Source organism: Octodon degus, unplaced genomic scaffold, assembly GCF_000260255.1.
Source record: "Octodon degus isolate 3935 unplaced genomic scaffold, OctDeg1.0 scaffold00009, whole genome shotgun sequence".
Taxonomy (NCBI): domain Eukaryota; kingdom Metazoa; phylum Chordata; class Mammalia; order Rodentia; family Octodontidae; genus Octodon; species Octodon degus.
In genome coordinates, this window is record NW_004524585.1 from 27,325,570 (window position 1) to 27,344,629 (window position 19,060).

The following is a 19,060-nucleotide window of genomic DNA, read 5'->3' on the forward strand; positions in this document are numbered from 1 at the left end:
TTCACATTGTAGACTAATTCTAAATAAAATTCTAACATTTGTAAAATAATATGTTCCAATTATCTGCAAGCTGCTCAATAGCAAGCACACGGTATTCACTTTTCAACCCTTTGTTAAAGACGGAAATAAAGATTTAAATTGGGAGAGAGTAGAGGAGACCAGCTCCATCAAAGTGCTATTGAACAGATTATAAGAATCTGCTGACTCTTATAGCACAAAACTGCTACAAAATCCATTTTATCCTGGGAAGCAGAAGAGGCACAGAAAGCAAAAGAAATGTTTAATTCATATCACTGTGCATTCACATTGATGCAAGCTGAAGATCCAGATCATAAGAGGAGGGCCCTTAGTGACAGCGGTGAGAAGCACTTGTTAAATGACCTTTGAAGACCCACCCATGGATACGTGACTGCTATTTTCAATTTGATATCTAGATGTTAGCTTCTGGATAGTAAAAACTCCACAATGTATCTTAAATAATGATGATAATGATAATAATAACAATAATGCATTTGATTGTTGCAGGGTTGCACTACACAGCTCAGACTCATAAGGAGTCCTGCTTTCAGCCTCCCTAGGACTGGGATTACAGGCATGCACCACCATGCCCGGACTCTGGTCAGCTCAGTGTGCCCTGAGGGCAGGCTGGTACAGCATGTGGTGTCAGGAATCAAACAATGGTCCCTGCGCTTGCCTAAGCAGGCACTTTAGTCCACTGAACTATCTTGCCTTTCCCTGTATCTTAAATTAAAAGCAACATATTTCAAGCTAGACAGGACTCAAAATGCTCCTGTTATTTGGCTTGTAACTTTAACAGTTCCCAATAACACTAATATTTTCAAAGTGGAGTATGCTTTTCTTTCCCCACAGTCCCTTTATAAAACATCCTATAAATGCATAAATAAAACCATAAAATACACTAGTTAATAATACAGCTATAAAAAACACAAACAACTCTTCAAGTTCTTGTGTTGTACTTTATAGATCATAAAGTCAGTTTCTCTCCTGAGATAAGGTGAAAAATTAGTGTCATAAAATACTCAGTTTGAACTTTATCTACAGAAGAACACTATTCTAAATTTTATTCTCTTCTAGGACAAAATAAAAATAAAATATCAATGAAATTCAACCTTAAAATATTTCTATTACTTGATACTAGTATAGTACAGTACTAAATCTGAGACACTGAACTCAGACAGGAACTTACACAAAAACACTTTGAGTTTGTGTAATGGAGCACCACTTTAGACAAATCAGAAGTAACTCCAAAAATGATATACTTATCAATGATATAAACAAAATAAAGTTTTTTGGCTTATAAATCTTTCTTGATATGCATTCATATGCTTCTGCTCAGAGGCTTTCACGTCTCTTTGTTGTTGTTGTTTTGTGGAACCGGGGATTGAGCTCAAGCCCTTGTGCTTGACAGGCAAGCACTTATTCTACTGAGCCATCTCCCCAGCCTCACATCTCTTTATTTGTTGTTTTTATACTTTATTTCAAAGAAGCAAGGTCACCAGGAATTATGTGACTCATACTGATGATTTAACTTCTGAATGAAAATACTAATTTGGGGAGGAAATGAAAGAAATGTAAAATAACTGGATTATGAGACAGGGTACTATGAATATTGACGAGGGAACATGAAATGCCCAAATTACTTGCCTACCTAAACTCTTCCTTTGCCAATAATACTTTCTCTCTCTCTCTCTCTCTCTCTCTCTCTCTCTCTCTCTCTCTCTCTCTCTCTTCTTTCTTCCCTTCCTTCTTTCCTTCCTTCCTTCCTTCCTTCCTTCCTTCCTTCCTTCCTTCCTTCCTTTCTTTCTTTCTTTCTTTCTTTCTTTCTTTCTTTCTTTCTTTCTTTCTTTCTTTCTTTCTTTCTTTTTTGTATCAGGAATTGAACTCAAGACTTTGTACTTGCCAGGCAGGTGCTTCACCAATAAGCTATATCCCCATCCAAATGATAGTTGATTAAAAACAAAGGGTTTTTTTTTTTTTCTCAAACAATACAAAGAGCATACACTTAAGTATTTTTGGATGATCAATATGTTATTAATTTAGAGCACATGTACAGAGTATAATGATCAAACATACGGGGAATACTTTTGTAAAAATACATTTTATAAAATTAAAAATACTAATTTTGCAAAACATCCTAATTTTACAAAAAATCAATCTTACTAGAAATATTAATTTTATGAAAAATACTTTTGTAAAACAAACTTTAGTTGGAGTGATGACACTATATAACTGTTTATCTGCATCCTGTAGAACTGCTAGAGGGTTAACTGTAGGACCAGTGGGTGGGAAAAAGACACCTCAGGTTTCAGAGGATATTCATACAGCTTAGTAATCAGTATTCCATTATGGATAATTACAGGAGCCTCATATCAAAAGCCACAGCTGGCTTATGTTTCCCTCCAAATTCAATTGATCAGTTTTTCTTCAAATAAAAAAACCTATGTGTTCAGATAAATTTTAAAAATTCCAGAGGTTGAAATAGTGATCTCCATCTATTGTTGTCTAAGGAAAATATATCTGTATTTTTTACCACTAAGACAAGAAGTGTGACAATAAATGAAGATTTAGCATGAACTTTTCACCATGACTAATATTTTGGGCTCATTTCACACACTGTCAAGCTGTGTTTAATGTAAAAACCATAAACTAAAAGACTAAACCTTTAGGTATGGACACATTTCAGAGAATTTAGGGTTGATTTTTCTCTATAACAAAAACTGTAAATGACTATCCATGGTTTTAGGATTAGACACATCTGACACAAACACCTTTTTCCTCCTTAATTTCTTATATCAGGGAATTTTAAGACTCCTTGTCCTCTAGATACTTCTTTCCATTGTATTGAGCTATCTTAGTACCTTTCATGGGACATCTCAAAAATATGCGTAGCCAGTAAATATAAGCATTAGTCATAACTGATAACATTTAAATAAAACATAAGATACCCCTTGTGTACCAGGACTATGGCTGTCAACAATAAATACTCATATTAAAATAATCTACCATGGAGGAAAATGTTTGAAAAGTTAGAATGTAATTGCATTCTCCATTATTAGTTTTAAAAAAAATTCACTGGAATAAGAATGGCATTTCTGGGCCGGTGTTGTAGCTCATAGCACAGCAGCTGCCTGGAAAGCACACGGCACTGAGGTAGATTCCTGGTGCTAAAAACATAAATTGTACTTATTCAATGTATATCCATATGGAGGGTAAAAAAGCATTAACCTAACACAAAACCAAATACAAAGGCTAACTCTCCAAAGCCTTCATTTCTTTACAGTGGGGCAGAAATAGGACACATTAAGAAAGAAATATTTTTAGTTGAAATTTAAAAATCCTCTGACCACCAAAAGATTTCACTAAAATTAACAAGTAAGGTACAAATTAAGAGAAATTATTAATTAATTCAACACAAAGGAATACCTGTTACATGTTATGCCTAAGATGTTTGATATTCAGACAGATAGTGAGGTTAAGCTTAAGGGCCTAGGTTGTGTGGTAAAAACAATAAGCTTCTCTTCTGAAGGGTTAACAACCTAAGTTTGCAGACCAAAATTAGAGAAAAAGGAGGGCCTCAAGGAAAGCCAACATTTTGGCCCTAGCCTTCCAAGGTCAATTAAGACTCGGGACATATGAGAACTTGTACTGTAACGTCATGTAACTCAGTAGTATCCCAAATTCACTGATCAAGGAGATTATGGGGTCCAAAAGGAAAGTGATTGATGATGTAGAGTGTCCCTAAAGAGAGTCACATAGAGAGAGAAAACATTCTCTTAGGCTTCCACAGAGAGCACACGGACCAAGCGATGGCTGTGACTCATCCACATGGCTGACATTGACAAAGGATATATAGTCTGAGGTACAGGATCTCAGGATAAATCCTGAGGGGATTTCACTGACCTTATCAGATCCCAAAGCTACAACTCTTATTGCATAGGTCTTGCTTTATCTTGGTCTTAGCCATCCAGCAGAAAAGTTTAAAGACGAAGTATAAGAAGTAAAGCCATGCTGTTATGTTGAGTTGTAGGGACTCAGGTCAACAATTTCTGACATTGCCAGTCAAGCAGAAGACCCAATACTATTATAGACTACTGGACTCCTTTAGAATATTTTGCTGAGCTAGCACACCTATAATATTCAAATGATGAACTAAACAAAAAAGGGTATACAGATGAATGTCCATTTTGTGTCTGTGTATTCAAAATGGTTAGGATAGATATATAGTTACATTCTCTTAATGAATAGAGGGATTTGTTCTAATAGTGTTTGCAAATAGAATATCATGTCTGCATCTTGTACAGCAAATAACCACTAGGAAGAGAGTATGCAATGTGTTAATTATTGAAACTGTCCTAGAATTTGATTTGAAACTATCTCATTGCTATTTGTTTCTCAATAAAATTATGGCAAAAATAAAAAACAAAGTAAAACTACCAAAAAAAAAAAAAAAAAAAAAAGGATTTTACCTAAAATATAAAGAACTCGTCACAACTTATATTTAAATGACTCCCCAAAGACTCATGCCATCAGAAGTGGGACATGTAGAAGGTCACTGGATTGTGGGGTGCTATAAGTGACTTGGAGTTAGGAGGTGGGCCTAGCTGGCTGAGGCAGGTTAGTTAGAGCATGGACTGGGAGGGTGCATCTTCCTCCCCAGTTCCTCCTTTCTTTTGCTTGATGGTTCCTTGATGTGAGCAACACTTTCTCCTCTGCGAGGCTTTCTATTTGGTCTGCTTTAAAGCCAGGTGACTATGAACTGAGAGCTCTACAGATTGTGCCAGAATACTCCTCTCCTCTAATTTTCAGGTGTCACATATGGTAGAGAATTATATATAACAATAAATACATTTATTATTGAATTACTAAAAACACAAGCACTTCCATAAGATATAGGCAAAACATATGAACAGATAACAAGATTCTGTACACAAACTAGCATGTTTTGAAATTAAAAGACAAGGTTGGCAAGATAACTCAGTGGACTAAAGTGCTTGCTTAGGCAAGCTTACGTAAGTGCAGGGACAGCAGTCAATCCCCAATACTGCATCCTGCACCAGCCCTGCTTTCATGGCAGCTGAGCCAGCCAGATTTCAAGTATGGTGTTGCATGCCTGTAATCCCAGTGCTGGGAAGGCTGAAAGCAGAAGAATCACCTAGAGTCTGAGCAACGTACTGAGACCCTGAAACAACCAAATAGATTAAAAATTAATTAATTAATTAAATTTAATTAAAAAACAAACTACACCAAATGTTGATGAGGTTGTGGACCTCTCACATACCTTTAGTGGAAGTATAAATAACACAACCACTTGTAAAGTATTTTGGCTTATAAACGAGCTCATCTTGTGACCTATGACAAAACAAATCTTTACCTCAAAACAGCTGTACAATAGACAAAGTTATAACTATCTCTGCCTGTGGGAACAATTAAGTTTGTATTTTTAAACCTACATTAATTCTACACGTGTTTAAGCTTCTCTTATGGCCATATGGCTCAGGTGACTTACAGGTCCAGGTTTGTACATGAAAAGTTTAATAATATACATTAACATGTGATACAGAACCAAACAAATGATCCACTAAAGATGAAATGTCAATGTTTTAAAATACTCAAGGAGGACATTTCTGTTTGGCATTGGCCTGCTGGATTTATTCTTTCCCATTCCTTTCAAGGAGCTGCATTAAGTAATAATCTTTAAGCTCATTTTTATTTACACATAAAGTATTTGATTTAGTTCCTCATGCTGGGATGCAGATGTCAATACCATATCTTTTAATATGAAAATATATAATCTAGTATAACTATAGTACTCTGAAAAAGGAGACTGCAAATGATATGAGAAGACGGAAATGTATCCCTTGCTCTTGGGGAGGAAGAACCAGCATAGTAAAAATGGACAAACTCCCAGATTTGTTATACAGATGAAATGCAATATCAACTGAAATGCCATTAACATACTTCACAGCACTAGAGAAAGCATTTCCAAAATTAATTTGGTACCAAAAGAGACTGAGAATAGCAAAATCTATTCTGGGGAACAAAGACAAGGCAGGAAGCATCATAATTTCTGCCTTGAAGATATACTACAAAGCTACTGAGATAAAGTCAGCATAGTAACAGTAAAAAAGAAGACCTGAGGATCAATGGAATAGGAGAAGGAGAAACAACTTTAGATGTATTCAGCCATCTTATCTTTGACAGGAGAGCCAAACCCATTCCCTGGAAAAAGGGTAGTGTTTTCAATAAGTGGTGCTGGAAAAACTGGCTGTGTACACGCTGAAGACGAAAACTAGACCCATGTCTTTTACCATGCATTAAACTGAAAACAAAATGATCAAAGATCTAAATATTAAATCAGAAACACTAAATATATAGTGTTTGAATGCTGGAATATAGAATACATGGAACTTTTGAAGTCTTAGGTGTAGACAAAGACTTCATGAACAAAACTCCAATTCCATAGGAAATGCTACAAGGAATGAACAACGGGGGTCTTATTTAAAAGCTTTGGCATAGCATGAAAAATTACCAAAAGATGAAAAGACCACTTTCAGAATGAGACAAAAATCTGACCCAGTTATTATTAATCAGACAAAGTACTAATATCTAGAGCATATAAAGAATTGAAAAATATCAGATTCTCCCAAATTTAAAAAACAATTCCAAAAACAGGAATCTAAAATGAATAGAAACTTCTCACAAGAAGTACAAATGGCAAATGTACATGAAAATATGCTCAACCTCACTGATCATTTGAGACATGCAAATCAAAACAACCATGAGGTCCCATCTTGCTCCAGAAAGAATGGATAGTTTCAACAAATCATCCAATAACAAATAATGGAAGGGTTTTGGAGAAAAAAACACTTCTCCACTGTTGGTGACAGTGTACACTGGCACAACTATTGTGGAAATCGGTTATCAGTGTGGAGATTCTTTTGAAAAACTAGGACTAGAGGTTCCATTTGATCCAGCTAACCCTTTTATTGGCATCTTCCCAAAAAAATACTTTCCCAAAAAAGCATCATACAGCAGCAGCCTATGCACCCATGTTTATAGCAGCATAGTTTGTAATAGATAGATCTCAGACACAACTCAAATGCCCATCAATTGTTGAATGGATAAGACAGATAGATAGATGGACAAATAGATATGTGAACATGTGTGTATATAATATATATGTACAACTGGGCCATAAAAATGATAATATATATATATATATATATGAGTATATGAAATATATAGTCATATTTCATAAAAGAAAAATTGTTACAAATCCACAATACAGAAAGGTGTAATATGAACTATGGATTTCAGAAAGACATAACATTGGCTTTTGAGATGGCGAAGAAAGAGTAGAATTAATGCTGTCGATATTTCAACACGATGATAAGAATGCTAGTGAGGCCAAGTGTGGTGGTACAGGAAGATATATATATATATATATATATATATACTATATAGCAGAGTATCCTGTGACCATATACTTAAGTAAGTGAAATTAGACAGATATGTAAATATTGCATTGTCTTTCTGGTATGAAAAACTAAAAGTGTAAATAGTGACCAAATAGTGTGATAGATATTTTGACACAGGAAGTAAATGTTCAAAAGTGAAAGAGAGGGGCTGGAGAGATGGCTCAGTGGTCTAAGGCACCTACTTGGAACAAGCTTGGCAAAGCATCAGGGACTGCGGTTCAATCCCCCAGCACCACATGCCAGCCAGCCCCGCCCCCTGGTGGGCTGAGCTGGCCACACACACACACACACCACTCTCTCTCTCTCTCTCTCTCTCTCTCTCTCTCTCTCTCTCTCTCAAATAAATAAAAAATAAAAAAAAAAATTTAAAAAAAAAAAAGTGAAAGAGAATTTGGAAGAAGAATGGAAGGGGAAAAAAACAAGAGGAGAAAAGGATAAAATAAAAACAAAGTTTCTAAATAAGAAGAATAAGTTTCTAAATAAAGAGAAATTGAAGGGAGGGATGGGAATAGGAAAATAGAGGAACTGGGTTATAGCATATTAAAGTACAAATTCCTTGTGATGAATGTGATCAATGTGATTATTCTGTATATTTCAATTGTACCAAGAAAGTTAATTTAAAAATCAAGGATTTATGGAGCAGTGATGGATGTGGCTTTGAGATATTCAGAACAAGGTTACTCAAGAGATTTAGTTTCCTTAAAAATTGCCTATGTTTTGATGGAAAATACTCGAGAAGAAAGAAGAAAATTGAACAATGTGATTGCTGTCCACCCATTTCTAGAAATCTTTGTTTTGAACTCTCAGGCAATATATGACAGCTTATGAGCAACCTGTATCATTTCACAGCTGCTGAAGTTTTCAGCAATATGTACCAAGTAAACCTTCCCAATGTGCTATAAAAATGTATGCCCTGATAGATACATGTAAAGACATTTTACACCTTGAATTTAGAAATTTTTCTTGGAATTCAGCCACTAGATGTTTCTTTGCACAATAATAAACTTTATAACTTTGTGCAAAGGCTTACTCCACCTATTTCAAAAAGTAATCCAAATGTCACATTTGACTTTTGGTTCACTAATTACCTACTGATGTTACATTTGGTAAAGAAACACAAGTTCAGCAGTGCAGAAATTATTTACAAAAGCAAAGCAAAGATTCCTGAAAAACTGTGGCAAGTTCACAATACAGCAAGGTGTAATACAAACTTCGGATTTCAGAAAGACGTAACATTCGCCTTTGAGATGGTAAGAAAAAGTAGAATTGATGCTGTTGATGTCTCAACATGATAGTAAGAATGACAGTGAGGCCAAGTGTGGTGGCACACACTTATTATTCCAGCACTGTGGACGCTGAGGCAGGAAGATCCTACGAGTTCAAAGTCCATGCTACCCTGTGAATTCCAGGCTATTTTGCACTTCAAAGCAAAATCTTGTTTAAAAATAAAGAACCAGCAAAACAAATTGATATTTTATCCTTAACACAAGTGAAGTAAAAAAAATCATCCCGTTTTACAACAAAACAAGAAGCAGAATTCACATTGTTGACAAGTCATGCATCAAATACGTCACTTCAAACACAAAACATTCATCAGTGGTTTTATTTTACTCAATGCTGCACATGCCAAACATAAATAGTTTTGTAGTTTACAAGGAAAATAGCAAGCACAAAATATGACCGTGAATTTCGTACAACATTGGGACTTGATTTGATAAGTGGTTGATTACAGCAGAGCAAATATAGTATGCATCTACCCAAAGAACTTCTCAAAATAATTCTGAATCAAACCAGTAAATAGGCAGGGGAAACATCACAAGACCCTCCTAAAATAATAAGAAGACCAGCAAGATGTCAAGTATCGTCTACCAAATTTACAGGAAAAGATACACGTTTTACCAGGGTAGGAGATACTTGTCCACGGAACACGTTGTTCTCATGTGTAAAAACTGCTTTAGTTTTAGTGATAACTGAAATAAAGATTATTTTTGTGGCAGAGTTTTATTTGTTCATAGTTCATATAGGAATTTCTTTCTGTTTTTTTTTTTTTTTTTTTAGATTTAGTAAGCAAACAAACAGTTGACATAGAAAATGTTAATGCTAATTCTAAACCTTCATTATTTTGATATTTCATTATCCTGCTAAGTGTGTACTGTGCAGTATAATAGGAAGCTCCTGATGAAAAAGGAAGACAAGAGAGTGTCGAGTGTGGCCTGCCAAACACAAGAACGAAAGCATACGTTCTGTCCGTGTGAGCGGACTTGTGTACGGAACGTACTGTTTTCATGCGTGGAGACTGCCTTAGGTGTGAAAAATGCAGCAAAGCTTATTTCTGTGGAAGAGTTCCACCTGTATTTTTGTTGTAGTTCACAAACAAATTTATGTCTGCTGTTATTTTTAGATCTTCTAATCTAAAATGTTGATTCTTACAGTATACATTTATTGCGTGCTAAAATTTAATATTGCATTTTATTTATCGGTATCTTATTTTTCTGTTAGGTACATATTGTTTAATATTTTAATAGAACTCGTAAATTTAAAATTAATAATTTATCAAGAGAAATACTTGCAAAACATAGAGGTGGGCATTGCACATCCCCTCACACATCTTTTCTTAATATTTGCTGCGATGCTGGGGGGGGGCATGGAGAAAATAACCTGCACCAACATGCAGACTGGTTCTTTTCCAGAAAGAAAAATAATTTTGTAATGGTATTATGCAATTAACATGAAATTATATTACTGGGGATCAAACCCAGGACCTTGTACTTACGAGGCAGAGACTTCACCACTGAGCTGTCTCCCTAGCCCTTGAAATTGTATTTTCAGGAATGGTTTGACATAACATTGATGGGAATATGCTCACAAATTGTGGCAGATAATTAACTTCTCATTTATTTTCTTAATACAAACATGGAAGGGAAAACTGGAAAAGAAATAGGCCACAAATGGGAGAGATGATAGTAAGCTGATTTGGAATAGATTAAATTGTAAGTAGCTCACAGTGTGCAGGAGCGTTCATCTCAGAAAGCAGAGATGCAGGGAGAATCAGCGCTTTTGTATTAGAGGCTGCGCTCAGTGCTGTGCCTGATTCAGTCTCCAGTCGCTCTCATCAGCTTTGTGCACTTGATATTATTATCCTCATTTCCCATGAGGACATGAAACCACTTGTGCCTATTCGCAGAGATATGAAGTGTTTGAGGTAGGATTTCACCTCAATTCCCTCTGACCCCACACTGTCATTACTGTACTCTTTATTTATGTATTTATGTTTACATGTTTTCAGTACAGATGACTACACATCATGGAGAGCTGGTACATGTGCAAAACATCTAAATTCTTTCCTCACCCTCACCTCCTCCCTAGTCTCCCTTCCCCTCCATCTTTTGATCCCATTTGCAAAAGACTCTTTGCTTCCCATTATTTATCTTCTATTTTGCTTTTTAATCATATTTGGGTTTGTTATATGAGATAAGCCATGTGATATTGAAGCTTGTGTTTCTGAATTATTTCAGTTAATATTATGAATTGAAGGTACATCCATTTTCCTACAAAAGACTAAAGTTTATTATACTATTCCATTGTGTGTAAATACCACATTATCTTTATGTATTCATTCATTGTTGTATATACAGGCTGCTTCCAAGACTTAGCTATTATGAACTGAACTTCTATAAACATGCGTATGCATGGATCACTCTAATATATTTATCTGTAACTCTTTCAAGAAGATGCCCAGAAGTGGATTAACTGGGTCAAATGGAAATTCCATTTTTAGTCTTTTGAGGAATCACCATATTGATTTCCATAGTAGATGTATTTTGACAATATTTAGATCTATGAAGATAAAAAAAGGTTTTTTTTTCTTTGTATTTGTATATTTAAGGAAGGGTCTACTGGGTGTTTAGGGTCTCACTACTAGATCAGACTAGTAGTGATCTGCCTGTTTACAGCCTCCCAAGAGCTGGGATTACAGGAGTGTGCCACCACACCCAGTCTCAATTGCCATCTCAGCATGCCCCGGGGGTGGGACTGGCATGGCAGGCCCAGGGATCAAACCCTTGAGCCCTATGCCTGCTTGCAGTTACTTTAATCTGCTGAGCTATTTTGCTGACCTTTATGGAGTTTCTAACGAAATAAAACTTCAGGTTTGTTTTTCCTTAAGTATCTCTGGGATTCTAGATTACATATGAAAATGCATCAAGGTTTACAAAGTTGTTGCAGTAAAATTAAAGTCTATGATTGGATTCTGCTAAATAGTAACTTTGGGAGAAAAGAAAGCCAAGTAGAGAAGAAAAACAGGAAAGGTAGGCATAGGGTGATCTTTTAAAAAATGTTTCTTCACCCAGGGAGATAGCTCAGTAGAATAAGCACTTGCCTGGTAAGCACAGGTTCCTGAGTTCAATCCCCAGTACCACAAAAATAATAAATAAATAAATATAAAAAATTAAATTTCTTATATAGGTAATATGAAACTAGTATTTCTGGGGAACTCTGAGATATAGTATAAACATCTCACTCAGGGAATTGTATTATAAATAAATCAATAAAGTGACCAGGTTGTAGAGATACTTGAATATCAGCTTCAGAGAAGGACTATCCTATAGTAATTTCTAAGTAACACAATATAAACAGATTGTTATACATCTAAAACTTTAAATTTATCAAATATATTGTAAATGTAGATCAAGAACAGATATTTTTTCATTCATCCTTATTTTTTTTAAGAGATGGGACCTTTCATGTTGTCAAGGTTGGCCTGAAACACTGAGAGGACTCTGGTGATTTTCCTGCCTCAGCTTTGAGTCCCTGATCCGCACAGAGGCACTACCATGACTTGCTAAGGACAAATGTTTTCAGTTCTTAATCTTTGAGAGCCATGAGCGGATGTTCAGAGCTGTGGCTCTGTGTCCACTGAGGCACACAGAAGAAAATGAAATTCTCATGTAACCAATGTACACTTGCCAGGATGAATTTATGAGGACAACAATATGCAATGTATTAATTATTGTAACTGTCCTACTAACATGGTTTGAAACGGTCTCATTGCTATTTGTTTCTCAATAAAATTAATAAAAAAAGAAAGTATACATTTAAAAGAAAAGTCTTATACACTGTCAAAAGTAAGTCTTAACAAGAATGTCAAGTGTCTGGAACTTTCAGGAAATACAATTTGGCAAAGTGTTCTTAAAATTGCTTTCATTATATATCTAAACATAACATAAGCAATGAAATAACCATTTTAATACTAAGACATCTTAAACAAAAATATATGTAAATGTGGACACCAGCCTATGCATGAAAAGATGCTTCTAGACACATTGTTAACAATCATATCACACTGTAAACAACCCAAAGGCACTTCAATAATAGAAAAAACCAATAAATTACAATTATACAGTGGACTGCCATAGTGTGACAGGAAGTGTCAAACTAACATCATATGAACACAGTATAGAAGAGCGTCACTGAAGTAATTTTGATGATGAAGTAATATATGATAAGCAACATTATTGTATAATTTTTATCATATACTTAAATAAAAAACTAATACATGGTTGTAGACATTAAATATTGGTTTTTATGTTGGGTTAAAATGGTTGCATAAAATATGACTATGTAAAATTTAGTCTCCTGCATATTTGTGCACTTTCTAGTCATTAAATTGCATGACCTTAAAATGCATTTTTAAATGAGAATATCCCAGAGAAAAAGAAGAGAGAATTGCAGAGAACAAAAGAAGAATGAGTAAAAAAAAAAAAAAATAAACCAAAGAGAATGTTGTTTAATCTTTAATTATCAGAGTGAGATAATGAACTGGAGAGAATAACCTAGACTAAAGATGATCTTCATTGCAGCAGCAGTTCTTTACTTTTGGAAGCATATCTGAACAAAGGAGGCAGGATCCTATACCAGAGACAAGTGAGGAAAATTGGTCTCTGTACTGCTTCTTGCAGGGGAGGGCTCCACAAGTGACACACAGGCAGGCATAGTCTAGCATAGAAAGGAGCATTGTCCGCACCTAATTCAGTAATTTAATATTTTGCTTTAGTTCACACACTTGTATTCCATCTACCTTATGCTTAATATAGCCAGACATTTGGATCATGGATTTTCCAAATTTTGTATATTTCTGTTGCCACTTAATGAAAGAGAGAATAAGAGGACAGAAATAATGAGATTGAATAGTTTTTTCAAACTAGTTTCAAAGGTTACCATGGAAAGATGCGCTGACTGATTGGTGATTTAAGCACACGTAGCACCAAGCAAGATCTGCTTTGTGCTAACTCTTGTTAATGGAACAGATTTTATTTCATTTTCTTAATCAAATTACACCTACTTTCCACCAATGACTTCTCTTCCCTAAACTTCCAATTCAAGCTTCTAGATGAATTGTGGTCAGTGATCCTTAAATTCTGGTTTATAGATATTTAGAGATAGAAAATTAAGAAAAAATATAATGAAATTCCCTGAAGGGTATTTTCAGTTTAGGGGATTGTGCTTTGTAATGAAATTATCTACTTCTTATTCTTCTAGGATAAAATATCCCTTAATTTATCCAGTAATTATTATTTTTAAGGGTACTTTTAGTTTGTTAAATTTATGAGGAAAAATGATAAGTTAATTCACAGATATCAGGCTCCAAAAACAGAACTTTAAAATTATCCTGGCAGGACTGGGAACACAGCTTAGAGGAGAAGTAATAGTCTAGAATGCATTAAGCCCTGGGTTCAAATCATAGCATCATAAAGATAAAAAGCCTGTGGTTAAAGTCAAAATTTAGAAACTTTTGCAAAATAGTCTCAAGGTTGTTTCTGAAACACTGGGATGTAAGATTATTTCTTAAAAAATTTGGAATGATGTATTTAATGTGAATCAATAGGATTTTATATTTAGTTCCGTTCAAAGGTTGCTTAGATTCTCTTTAAGAATGTATACTCAATACGTGAATTTCTTGGTAATCTTTCCTTAAACTGAGGAAACTATGAGATAAAAACTCATTGAATGTGTTCTCTATAAAAGATGCATGACACTTAAACACGTTGTGACTTCTTTTTTCTTCTGTATTTAGGAAAGAGTCTACAGGGTCTATAGGTTCTCACTACCTAGATCAATCTTATAATGATTCTCCTGTTTTCAGACTCGCAGGTGCTGGGATTACAGGCGCGCACCACTATGCCCAGTTTCAATCGCCATCTCAGCATGCCCCGAGGGTGGAGCTGGCACGGCACACCAGAGATTGAACTCCAGCTGCCGCACTCTGCCTAAGCAGGCACTTTAGCACACTGAGCTGTCGGCCGGCCTTTCAGATTGCGATTTCAACATTTTGAACAAAACAAATACTCTAAGTAGGTATAGATGATGTAACACCTTGCAAGTTGTGAATTATATTGTGAGTAAATCCTTGATTGGTGTAATAGAGGCCTTGGAACATAAACTAGGGAATTCTCCAAAATAAGCATTAAAGTAACATCTTAACAAATGAAGTTCGTCAAAAATTTCTTTTTTTAATGTTTACTGGAATATGTTTGCAGTACGCAATGACTATTTTTGTCATGAGTAGTTGGTACTATACCTAATACCTCTTAAATCTTTAGTAAGTAATTCAGTTTAGACATTAGATTGATTATATGCATAAATTAAAAAATATATCTATACAGTTTACTTGCATCAATGCTGCATGAATGACTTACACCTTCACTCAAAATATCTACGCATCAACAAATCTTTTCCTACTATATATATTTAAAGATATAGATACGAATAGAGATAAAGTTTATAACAGTATTTTTGGTAACATAAGTTATGTATTCTGGAAAGATGCTAAAGTTATTCTAAACATATTCTACAATGTATATACATTTTATTTATGTATTTATTTATTTAGAACAGGGTCTACAGGGTCTCATTATGTAGCTCGGACTCATAGTGATTCTCCTGTTTTAAGCCTCACAAGTGTTGGGAGTACAGGTGCCCACCACCATGCCCAGTCTCAATTGCCTTCTCAGGGAGCCTAGAGAGTAGGGCCGGCACAGCACATTGGGGACCGAACCCCAGTTGCTGTGCTCTGCCTAAGTAGGTACTTTAGTCCACTGAGCTATCTGGCCGGACCTTGTACATACATTTTAGATAAATTTTGCTAGAGTATTCAGAATTTAATAAATCTTAATCTGTATATGAATTAACTAAATATTATGCAGCCTAAAAATAAATGAATACGGAGCATAAGTTAATATTTCCCATCTCCCATTTTAAGTCATTGACTCTCAAGAGAAAAAACCTTGTATGTGGCTTGAAGATATTAAAATAACAGTTGAGGAAGCATTTTCCCCTCAACTTTTGAAAAAATTATTCTTTCCAGTTACTTGCATTGAAACTAAATCATAAACAAAATATGCAACTTTAGAGACATGAACTGGCAAATATGTACATTGTTTAATTTAATATCTAAATAAAAATTAATAGTTCCTACTTGAAAATAAAATTGGCAAACATAAAAAGAATACAGAGACACAGACCCGCTCACAGGCTATGCGAACTTCATACACTTCTACAGGGAATGTAAATTGATATCATCTTTGTGAAAAGCAGTATAGCCAGAGACATAACTTTGTTTCTTTCTTTTTGTCTTTTTGTCTTTCTTTCTTTCTTACTTCCCTCCCTCCTTCCCTCCCACTTTCTTTCTTCCGTTCCCTCCCTCTCTCTCCTCTCTCTTTCTCTCTGTATTTGGTACAGGGTTTCCTATGCATGTTGGACTCATAGTGATCCTCCTGTCCTCAACCTCCCCAGTGCTGGAATACAGGTGTGTGCCACCATGCCTAGTCTTATGGCCAGCTCAGTGTGCCCAGGGGAGGGGCTATCACTGCATGTGGTCCTGGGGATTGAACTCTGGTTCCTTCACTTCCTTAAGCAAGTGCTTAGTCCATTGAGCTATCTCTCAGGCCCTTATTTTCTTAAAACATGAATGTTTTCAGAATGTTGTTTGGGTTCTCAATTGTTTTCAGAAGCTATATAATAAATTAAATTGTCAGTATACTAATTGTAGATTATGAAAAGACAAAGAAAGACAATTAATGTAAATATTTATGAACAGAAAATGTGTGATATGTATGGATAACTAAATAATGGGTAGAAAGTTGGAAATTACAGACAGCTTTAGAGCCTAACTCAAAGAAAAAAGGTTAAAAGGTTGTATGTATAACAGTAATACTACATTATAAAAAACAAAATATATCTTTATTAAATTAAAATTTACTGAGTGATAGACTATTACATATCTGTATGATTTACTCAAAATACAGACAATTTAAAGAGCAAAATAAAGAACCATTTTAAGAAATAGGGAATTTGAATCTAGAAACTGGAAGGGGCATTTCCTTTGGGGAAGGGGGAAGGGACAGGAAATGCGAGGGAAGCAGAGGATATGGAGAGCTGAAGAAGGGGTATAAGTGTGATTCAAACTTCCAAGCTGGATGTAAGCACTTGCAAACATGTACTAATTTGGAAAAGAAAAAAAAAGATGTACAACAAAATATGGCATTGTGACAACTAAAATCACACATATATAATAATTTACTTAATCGTTACTGAGTAATAGGCCGCTACGTGTCTATATGATTCATTTATCTGTGAACTGGAGAGACTGACAGTGATCAATGTGAAATATGAATGTGACAGATTTTATTTACTCTCTCACGTTTTACTTATTAGGGTCTTTCTTTTGTTACTATAAGTGGTGGGCATAAATCATTAAACTACATGTCAGAAGAAATGAAACCAGGAATGACAAGTTTTTCATTCATATAAAGGATATGTATTTCTAAAATACTGCACCTTTAACAAATGTATTTCTAGAGACAGAAATAAGAACGCCTGCTATTATAGTTCCTTACTTCTAATTTGAAATACTGCTTCTCCTCCTGCTTTCAAAATGTTTTGTACATGTTCTCATTAGTCATTCCTTTTTGTTAAGTAGATGGTAAAAGCTATTTAAAATCATCCACTGCAGCACAGGGTAATTAGCATATGTACGAACACGGACTGCAGATTGGGGTACAAAAATACAAATAAGTGCTACCAAGGACTGTAGCACTGTATTGACTTTATGAATTTCAATTTCATTTGAAAATATAATACCATCACATGTAAGAAAGTATATTTACTTTTCCACCAATGTGAGTGCCTTAGAAATTCATTAGCACTTTCCTGAAGTGTTCAAAAAGGGAATGAGGAACTCTACTTCTTCTCATTTAAAATAATTATGCTTGCAAGAATGACAATATGGTGCTAGTCTACTATGATCCAGGAAAATTGCACTTCCGGTCTCTGATGAATAAAAAGAAAGCTTCAGATTGAAGGACAGAGGTGTAGCTCTTTAATGTAATGACAAACAGTTTGAACATGGTTTATGATAAATGGTCACCACTTTCCAACTTAATTAAACCTAAGAGGAGAACTTCATATATTTTTAATGTCAGTGTATAATTTTGTCTTCATTGATCTCTGTGCTCCAGCAAAGCACTACATTTTATAAAGAGCAAAAATATATTTCTCAGACTCTGAATATCACAAACTCAGACTCCAGCACTGGTGCATGGTGAAGACCTGTTCCCACGATGGCATTGTCTCTTGTCATGACATTGTGCTCCTGGCAAGGACAGACATACAGACCTACAGAATAGAACTGAAAGTTTCAGAAACATGTTCTTACATCTATGGTCAGTTGATTTATTCTATAAGGGTAGGAGAACAACCAAATAGGGAAGAATAATCTTTCAATATGTATTGCTGGGTTAGCTGAATATTCACATACAAAGAACAAAATTGGACCCTACCTCATGCAAGATGCCAATATATGCATTTCGCATAGACTGAAGACCCAAGATGCTTAACTCACCATAACTCAGTTGTGGACTTCTTGTCTATCGTGCATGGGGCTCTGTGTCACATCTCCACCACCAACACACAGCACACACACACACACACACACACACACACACACAAAGAAAGAGTGAGAGAGAAAATAAAAAAGAAGGAAAATGATTTAATGCTATAAAATTCTTAATCAAAAAATGAATTTTCATATCTGACTTGGCAATGGTTTATTAGACATGACATCAAAAGCACCATAAACAAAAGAAAACCAAATAAATAGGAACTAGTAAAAAATTTGAAAGTTTTACTTCAAAGAGAAAGCACACCTAGTGGAGTAAAAAAAATATGTGGCATGTTTTTATCATATGTTATCTACCATATATCTGATAAGGGATTTGCAGCAGAACACATAAAATTCTTACAACTCAACAGTAAAAATGTAGTAACTTAATTTTAAATAGACTAGGATTTGAGAAAACATTTCTCAAAAGACATGTAAGTGGGTCATACACATATAAGAACCCCAGAAAGAATGGCTATCATTAAGAAATCACCCAACAACAAATGTTGGAGAGGCTGTGGGGAAAAAGGAACGCTTCTCCACTGCTGGTGGGAGTGTAGACTGGTGCAACCATTATGGAAATCAGTATGGAGACTCCTTAGAAAAGTTGATCTGGAAATCCCCT